Source organism: Oncorhynchus masou, unplaced genomic scaffold, assembly GCF_036934945.1.
Source record: "Oncorhynchus masou masou isolate Uvic2021 unplaced genomic scaffold, UVic_Omas_1.1 unplaced_scaffold_2830, whole genome shotgun sequence".
In the NCBI taxonomy this organism is placed as follows: domain Eukaryota; kingdom Metazoa; phylum Chordata; class Actinopteri; order Salmoniformes; family Salmonidae; genus Oncorhynchus; species Oncorhynchus masou.
The window spans coordinates 27501-37406 of record NW_027009256.1 but is presented as its reverse complement, the minus strand read 5'-3'; positions in this window follow the sequence as shown (position 1 = coordinate 37406).

The window sequence follows — 9906 nt, the reverse complement described above, 5'->3', positions numbered from 1 at the left end:
AGTGTAGGGTGTAGTGAAGGTACTGTAACAGGAGTAGTGCAAGGTGTAGTGAAGGTAATGTAACAGGAGTAGTGTATGGAGTATTGAAGGTACTGTGACAGGAGTAGTGTAGGGTGTTGTGAAGGTACTGTAACAGGAGTAGTGTAGGGTGTAGTGAAGGTACTGTAATAGGAGTAGTGTAGGGTGTAGTGAAGGTACTGTAACAGGAGTAGTGTAGGGTGTAGTGAAAGTAATGTAACAGGAGCAGTGTAGGGTGTAGTGAAAGTACTGTGACAGGAGTAGTGTAGGGTGTAGTGAAGGTAATGTAACAGGAGTAGTGTAGGCTGTAGTGAAGGTAATGTAACAGGAGCAGTGTAGGGTGTAGTGAAGGTACTGTGACAGGAGTAGTGTAGGGTGTACTGAAGGTAATGTGACAGGAGCATTGTAGGGTGTAGTGAAGGTACTGTGACAGGAGTAGTGTAGGGTGTAGTGAAGGTACTGTAACAGGAGTTGTGTAGGGTGTAGTGAAGGTACTGTAATAGGAGTAGTGTAAGGTGTAGTGAAGGTACTGTAAAAGGAGCAGTGTAGGGTGTAGTGAAGATACTGTAACAGGAGTAGTGTAGGGTGTAGTGAAGGTAATGTAACAGGAGCAGTGTAGGGTGTAGTGAAGGTACTGTGACAGGAGTAGTGTAGGGTGTAGTGAAGGTACTGTAACAGGAGTAGTGTAGGGTGTAGTGAAGATACTGTAACAGGAGTAGTGTAGGGTGTAGTGAAGGTAATGTAACAGGAGCAGTGTAGGGTGTAGTGAAAGTACTGTGACAGGAGTAGTGTAGGGTGTCGTGAAGGTAATGTAACAGGAGTAGTGTAGGGTGTAGTGAAGGTAATGTAACAGGAGTAGTGTAGGGTGTAGTGAAGGTAATGTAACAGGAGTAGTGTAGGGTGTAGTGAAGATAATGTAACAGGAGCAGTGTAGGGTGTAGTGAAGGTACTGTAATCGGAGTAGTGTAAGGTGTTGTGAAGGTACTGTAACAGGAGTAGTGTACGGTGTAGTGAAGGTACTGTAACAGGAGTAGTGTAGGGTGTAGTGAAGGTACTGTAACAGGAGTAGTGTAGGGTGTTGTGAAGGTACTGTAATATGAGTAGTGTAAGGTGTAGTGAAGGTACTGTAACAGGAGTAGTGTAGTGTAGGAGTGAAAGTACTGTAACAGGAGTAGTGTAGGGTGTAGTGAAGGTACTGTAACAGGAGTAGTGTAGGGTGTAGTGAAGGTACTGTAACAGGAGTAGTGTAGGGTGTAGTGAAGATACTGTAACAGGAGTAGTGTAGGGTGTAGTGAAGATACTGTAACAGGAGTAGTGTAGGGTGTAGTGAAGGTAATGTAACAGGAGCAGTGTAGGGTGTAGTGAAAGTACTGTGACAGGAGTAGTGTAGGGTGTAGTGAAGGTAATGTAACAGGAGTAGTGTAGGGTGTAGTGAAGGTAATGTAACAGGAGTAGTGTAGGGTGTAGTGAAGATAATGTAACAGGAGCAGTGTAGGGTGTAGTGAAGGTACTGTAATCGGAGTAGTGTAAGGTGTTGTGAAGGTACTGTAAAAGGAGTAGTGTACGGTGTAGTGAAGGTACTGTAACAGGAGTAGTGTAGGGTGTAGTGAAGGTACTGTAACAGGAGTAGTGTAGGGTGGAGTGAAAGTACTATAACAGGAGTAGTGTAGCGTGTAGTGAAGGTACTGTAACAGGAGTAGTGTAGGGTGTAGTGAAGGTACTGTAACAGGAGTTGTGTACGGTGTAGTGAAGGTACTGTGACAGGAGTAGTGTAGGGTGTAGTGAAAGTACTGTGAAATGAGTAGTGAAGGTACTGTAACAGGAGTAGTGTAGGGTGTAGTGAAGGTACTGTGACAGGAGTACTATAGTGTGTAGTGAAGGTACTGTGACAGGAGTTGTGTACGGTGTAGTGAAGGTACTGTGACAGGAGTAGTGTAGGGTGTAGTGAAAGTACTGTGAAAGGAGTAGTGAAGGTACTGTAACAGGAGTAGTGTAGGGTGTAGTGAAGGTACTGTGACAGGAGTAGTATAGGGTGTAGTGAAGGTACTGTGACCGGAGTAGTGTAGGTTGTAGTGAAGGTACTGTAACAGGAGTAGTGCAAGGTGTAGTGAAGGTAATGTAACAGGAGTAGTGTAGGGTGTAGTGAAGGTACTGTAACAGGAGTAGTGTAGGGTGTAGTGAAGGTACTGTAACAGGAGTAGTGTAGGGTGTAGTGAAGATACTGTAACAGGAGTAGTGTAGGGTGTAGTGAAGGTAATGTAACAGGAGCAGTGTAGGGTGTCGTGAAGGTAATGTAACAGGAGGAGTGTAGGGTGTAGTGAAGGTAATGTAACAGGAGTAGTGTAGGGTGTAGTGAAGATAATGTAACAGGAGCAGTGTAGGGTGTAGTGAAGGTACTGTAATCGGAGTAGTGTAAGGTGTTGTGAAGGTACTGTAAAAGGAGTAGTGTACGGTGTAGTGAAGGTACTGTAACAGGAGTAGTGTAGGGTGTAGTGAAGGTACTGTAACAGGAGTAGTGTAGGATGTAGTGAAGGTACTGTAATAGGAGTAGTGTAAGGTGTAGTGAAGGTACTGTAACAGGAGTAGTGTAGTGTGGAGTGAAAGTACTATAACAGGAGTAGTGTAGGGTGTAGTGAAGGTACTGTGACAGGAGTACTATAGTGTGTAGTGAAGGTACTGTGACAGGAGTTGTGTACGGTGTAGTGAAGGTACTGTGACAGGAGTAGTGTAGGGTGTAGTGAAAGTACTGTGAAAGGAGTAGTGAAGGTACTGTAACAGGAGTAGTGTAGGGTGTAGTGAAGGTACTGTGACAGGAGTACTATAGTGTGTAGTGAAGGTACTGTGACAGGAGTTGTGTACGGTGTAGTGAAAGTACTGTGAAAGGAGTAGTGAAGGTACTGTAACAGGAGTAGTGTAGGGTGTAGTGAAGGTACTGTGACAGGAGTAGTATAGGGTGTAGTGAAGGTACTGTGACCGGAGTAGTGTAGGGTGTAGTGAAGGTACTGTAACAGGAGTAGTGCAAGGTGTAGTGAAGGTAATGTAACAGGAGTAGTGTATGGAGTATTGAAGGTACTGTGACAGGAGTAGTGTAGGGTGTTGTGAAGGTACTGTAACAGGAGTAGTGTAGGGTGTAGTGAAGGTACTGTAATAGGAGTAGTGTAGGGTGTAGTGAAGGTACTGTAACAGGAGTAGTGTAGGGTGTAGTGAAAGTAATGTAACAGGAGCAGTGTAGGGTGTAGTGAAAGTACTGTGACAGGAGTAGTGTAGGGTGTAGTGAAGGTAATGTAACAGGAGTAGTGTAGGCTGTAGTGAAGGTAATGTAACAGGAGCAGTGTAGGGTGTAGTGAAGGTACTGTGACAGGAGTAGTGTAGGGTGTACTGAAGGTAATGTGACAGGAGCATTGTAGGGTGTAGTGAAGGTACTGTGACAGGAGTAGTGTAGGGTGTAGTGAAGGTACTGTAACAGGAGTTGTGTAGGGTGTAGTGAAGGTACTGTAATAGGAGTAGTGTAAGGTGTAGTGAAGGTACTGTAAAAGGAGCAGTGTAGGGTGTAGTGAAGATACTGTAACAGGAGTAGTGTAGGGTGTAGTGAAGGTAATGTAACAGGAGCAGTGTAGGGTGTAGTGAAGGTACTGTGACAGGAGTAGTGTAGGGTGTAGTGAAGGTACTGTAACAGGAGTAGTGTAGGGTGTAGTGAAGATACTGTAACAGGAGTAGTGTAGTGTGTAGTGAAGGTAATGTAACAGGAGCAGTGTAGGGTGTAGTGAAAGTACTGTGACAGGAGTAGTGTAGGGTGTCGTGAAGGTAATGTAACAGGAGTAGTGTAGGGTGTAGTGAAGGTAATGTAACAGGAGTAGTGTAGGGTGTAGTGAAGATAATGTAACAGGAGCAGTGTAGGGTGTAGTGAAGGTACTGTAATCGGAGTAGTGTAAGGTGTTGTGAAGGTACTGTAAAAGGAGTAGTGTACGGTGTAGTGAAGGTACTGTAACAGGAGTAGTGTAGGGTGTAGTGAAGGTACTGTAACAGGAGTAGTGTAGGGTGTTGTGAAGGTACTGTAATAGGAGTAGTGTAAGGTGTAGTGAAGGTACTGTAACAGGAGTAGTGTAGTGTGGAGTGAAAGTACTATAACAGGAGTAGTGTAGGGTGTAGTGAAGGTACTGTAACAGGAGTAGTGTAGGGTGTAGTGAAGGTACTGTAACAGGAGTAGTGTAGGGTGTAGTGAAGATACTGTAACAGGAGTAGTGTAGGGTGTAGTGAAGGTAATGTAACAGTAGCAGTGTAGGGTGTAGTGAAAGTACTGTGACAGGAGTAGTGTAGGGTGTCGTGAAGGTAATGTAACAGGAGGAGTGTAGGGTGTAGTGAAGGTAATGTAACAGGAGTAGTGTAGGGTGTAGTGAAGATAATGTAACAGGAGCAGTGTAGGGTGTAGTGAAGGTACTGTAATCGGAGTAGTGTAAGGTGTTGTGAAGGTACTGTAAAAGGAGTAGTGTACGGTGTAGTGAAGGTACTGTAACAGGAGTAGTGTAGGGTGTAGTGAAGGTACTGTAACAGGAGTAGTGTAAGGTGTAGTGAAGGTACTGTAACAGGAGTAGTGTAGGGTGTAGTGTAGGTACTATAATAGGAGTAGTGTAAGGTGTAGTGAAGGTACTGTAACAGGAGTAGTGTAGGGTGTAGTGAAGGTACTATAATAGGAGTAGTGTAAGGTGTAGTGAAGGTACTGTAACAGGAGTAGTGTAGTGTGGAGTGAAAGTACTATAACAGGAGTAGTGTAGGGTGTAGTGAAGGTACTGTAACAGGAGTAGTGTAGGGTGTAGTGAAGGTACTGTAACAGGTGTAGTGTAGGGTGTAGTGTAGGGTCTGGAGAGTCTTACGGTTGTGGGCGGAGCAGTTGCAATTACCATGCGGTGATACAGCCCAACAGGATGCTCTCGATTGTGCATCTGTAAAAGTTTGTGGGTGTTTTCGGTGACAAGAAAAGTTTCTTATACTTCCTGAGGTTGCGCCTTCTTCACCATGCTGTCTGTGTGGGTGGACCATTTCAGTTTGTCCATGATTTGTACACCGAGGAACTTAAAACTTTCCACCTTCTCCACTGCTGTCCCGTCGATGTGGATACGGGGGTGTCCACGATCATGTCTTTTGCTTTGTTGACGTTGAGTGGGAGATATTTTCCTGACACCACACTCCGAGGTTCCTCTCCTCCTCCCTGTAGACCATCTCATTGTTGTTGGTAATCAAGCCTACCACTATAGTGTCGTCAGCAAACTTGATGATTGAGGACATGGCCACCCAGTCATGGGTGAACAGGGAGTACAGGAGAGGGCTGAGAACGCACCCTTGTGGGGCCCCAGTGTTGAGGATCAGCAGGGTGGAGATGTTGTTTCCTACCCTCACCTCCTGGGGGCAGCCCGTCAGAAAGTCCAGGACCAGTTGCACAGGGCGGGATCGAGACCCAGGGTCTCCAGCTTAATGACGAGTTTGGAGGGTTCTATGGTGTTAAATGATGAGCTGTAGTTGATGAACAGCATTTTTACGTAGGTATTCCTCTTGTCCAGATAGGGTAGGGCAGTGTTCAGTGTGATTGCGATTGACTCGTCTGTGGACCTATTAGGGCGGTAAGCAATTGGAGTGGGTCTAGGGTATCATTTGGGGGGAGGTGATATGATCCATGACTAGTCTCTCAAAGCACTTCATGATGACAGAAGTGAGCTCTATGGGGCGATAGTCATTTAGCTCAGTTACCTCAGATTTCTTGGGAACAGGAACAATGGTGGCCCTCTGGAAGCATGTGGGCACAGCAGACTGGGATAGGGACTGGTTGAATATGTCCGTAAACACACCAGCCAGCTGGTCTGCGCTCTGAGGACACGTCTATGGATGCCGTCTGGGCCGGCAGCCTTGCGAGGGTTAACACGTTTAAATGTTTTACTCACGTTGGCCACGGTGAAGGAGAGCCCACAGGTTTAGGTAGCAGGCCGTGTCAGTGTCACTGCTTTGTCCTCAAACACAGTGCCATTGGTGGGTGCTGCTATGGTGACCAGTGAGCTGAGATAAGGTGGGGCTTTACCTAGCAAAGACTTTCAGTGTTGCCCTAATGCTGCCATCAATCCACAGTTTCTGGTTAGGGAAGGTTTTAATAGTCACAATGAGTACAACATCACCAATGCAATCACTAAGAAAATCACTCACCGAGTCAGCGCATACATCAATGTTGTTGTCTTAGGTTATATCCCAGTCCACATGATCGAAGCAATCTTGAAGCGTGGAATCCGATTGGTCGGACCAGCATTGAACAGACCTGAGCACGGGCGTTTCCTGTTTTAGTTTCTGTCTATAGGCTGGGAGCAAGAAAATGGAGTCATGGTCAGATTATGCCAAAAGGAGGGCGGGGGAGGGCTTTGTATGTTTCGCGGAAGTTAGAGTAGCAATGATCCAGAATGCTGCCAGCTCTAGTTGTGCATTCAATATGCTGATAAACTTTAGCGAGCCTTGTTTTCAGATTAGCTTTGTTATAATCCCCAGCTCCAATAAATGCAGCCTCAGGATTTATGGTTTCCAGTTTACAGTGAAGTTCTTCCAGGAGTGGCAGGGTAGTCTAGTGGTTAGAGCGTTGGACTAGTAACCGGAAGGTTGCAAGTTCAAAACCCTGAGCTGACAAGTTACAAATCTGTCGTTCTGCCCCTGAACAGGCAGTTAACCCACTGTTCCTAGGCTGTCATTGAAAATAAGAATTTGTTCTTAACTGACTTGCCTGGGAAAATAAAAAGGACCGTAGAGGTATCTGCTTGGGGAGGATATACACGGCTGTGAATTCTTTTGGTAGATAATGCGGTCGGCATTTGTAAGGAATTCTAGGTCAGGTGTACAGAAGGACTTGAGTTCCTGTATGTTGTTATGATTACACCATGAGTCATTAATCATAAGGCATACACCCCCGCCCTTCTTCTTACCAGAGAGATGCTTGTTTCTGTCGGCGCGATGCATGAAGAAACCGGGTGGCTGTACCGACTTTGATAACGTATCCCGAGTGAGCCATGTTTCCGTGAAACAGAAAATGTTACAATCTCTGATGTCTCTCTGGAAGGAAACCCTTACTCGAATTTCCTCTACCTTGTTGTCAAGGGACTGGACATTGGAGAGTAGTATACTCGGGAGCGGAGAGCGATGTGCCTATGAAGCCTGACCAGAAGGCCGCTCCGTCTACCCCTTCTGTTGTTTTGGGTCGTCTACTGGGATCAGATCCATTGTCCTGGATGGTGGTCGAACAGAGGATCCGCTTCGGGAAAGTCCTATTCCTGGTCATAAGGTAGATAAGTTGACGTTGCTCTTATATAAAATAGTTCTTCCCGGCTTGTATGTAATAAGACTTCAGGTTTCCTGGGGTCACAATGTAAGAAATAATACATTAAAAAACAAAACACTGCATAGTTTCCTAAGAACGCGAAGCAAGGCGGCCATCTCTGTCGGCGCCATCTTACCTTCAGTAAAGACTGATGCTTGTAACCCCCCAGACACTCCCCCAACAGCTGTAGACACCTCATAATGTACTGCACCATTAAACACTCTGCTACATAGTCTACTACTGTAGACACCTAATAATGTACTGCACCATTAAACACTCTGCTACATAGTCTACTACTGTAGACACCTCATAATGTCCTGCACCATTAAACACTCTGCTACTTAGTCTACTACTGTAGACACCTCATAATGTACTGCACCATTAAACACTCTGCTACTTAGTCTACTACTGTAGACACCTCATAATGTACTGCACCATTAAACACTCTGCTGCATAGTCTACTACTGTAGACACCTCATAATGTACTGCACCATTAAACACTCTGCTACATAGTCTACTACTGTAGACACCTCATAATGTACTGCACCATTAAACACTCTGCTACATAGTCTACTACTGTTACATAGTCTACTACTGAACATAATTAATTCATGTTTTCATTCATTGGTGTTTTAAAATAATTCATTTATTATTTGCTTGTTTATTCATTCATATTTTTATTCATTTCTTCAAGTAATTTTTATTTTAAATTGTTCAAATATTCATTCCTGTATTTTTTGTTTGTTCCTTCATTCATCATTCCTTAGTTCAATCATCTGTTTGTTTAGTTGTTATTTTGTTTGTCAGTCATTAGTACGTTCATTCATTCATTCATTGTTTCTACTGTGAATGTGACACTGACTTGAACAAACAGAGACAGTTTGTAGCTTTTAGGAACCTTTGATTATTCAGTGTTTTTTACTCCACTTGATGGGAAATGAGACTCTGTGTATTTATCAATAAAGCACCAATATATTTCTATGTGTTTGATACGTTCCATTCTAGACATTACAATAAGTAGTCCTCCCCTCACCAGCCTCCACTGGTGCTGTCAGTAAACTCAGTAACTGTCTCATCAGCAAGTACCACTGTCACTCGACACACAGAGCTGAGATGGAGGGGCAGATGGAGTGAGAGAGAGATGGAGGGAGAGAGAGATGAAGGGAGAGAGAGATGGAGGGAGAGAGAGATGAAGGGAGAGAGAGATGGAGGGAGAGATGAAAGGAGAGAGAGATGGAGGGACAGATGAAAGGAGAGAGAGATGGAGGGACAGATGAAGGGAGAGAGAGATGGAAGGAGAGAGAGATGGAGGGAGAGAGAGATGGAGGGAGAGATGAAGGGAGAGAGAGATGGAGGGAGGTCGCCCTCCAGTGGTAGAATAACTCTTCTCTGTCGACAGCCTCCAGTCTGCATGAATGTATGAATGTGTTTCTGTGCTGTGATCCATAGAGGACTCTCTCACTCTTTTTCTCACTGATCTCATTTTCTCTCTCCCTCTACTGTGCGATGTAGGAACAAAGATGTGATTGGTTAAGGAGGAAGAGGGAGGGGCTGTCAGACATAACATGTGGTAGGAGGGTTTGAACAAGGAGAGAGAGATGCAGGAATAGGGAACTACATAGTTGTAAGACTGCAAAGAGTGAGTGAGAGAGAGAGAGGGAGGGGCAGAGAGAGAGAGGGGCAGAGAGAGAGAGATACAGAAATAGGGAACTACATAGTTGTAAGACTGCAAAGAGTGAGTGAGAGAGAGAGGGAGGGGCAGAGAGAGAGAGATACAGAAATAGGGAACTACATAGTTGTAAGACTACAAAGAGTGAGTGAGAGAGAGAGGGAGGGCAGAGAGAGAACATAAAGTACATGAAGTTTGTATTTAAGTTCCTATAAGTAGAGAAGAAGAAGGTACAGACTTGGACAAACAACATTATATCAGGACCTATAGACACCTGGACCAACCTGGAGAGAACACAACATTATATCAGGACCTATAGACACCTGGACCAACCTGGAGAGAACACAACATTATATCAGGACCTATAGACACCTGGACCAACCTGGAGAGAACACAACATTATATCAGGACCTATAGACACCTGGACCAACCTGTAGAGAACACAACATTATATCAGGACCTATAGACACCTGGACCAACCTGGAGAGAACACAACATTATATCAGGACCTATAGACACCTGGACCAACCTGTAGAGAACACAACATTATATCAGGACCTATAGACACCTGGACCAACCTGGAGAGAACACAACATTATATCAGGACCTATAGAGACCTGGACCAACCTGGAGAGAACACAACATTATATCAGGACCTATAGACACCTGGAGAGAACACAACATTATATCAGGACCTATAGACACCTGGACCAACCTGTAGAGAACACAACATTATATCAGGACCTATAGACACCTGGACCAACCTGTAGAGAACACAACATTATATCAGGACCTATAGACACCTGGACCAACCTGTAGAGAACACAACATTATATCAGGACCTATAGACACCTGGACCAACCTGGAGAGAACACAA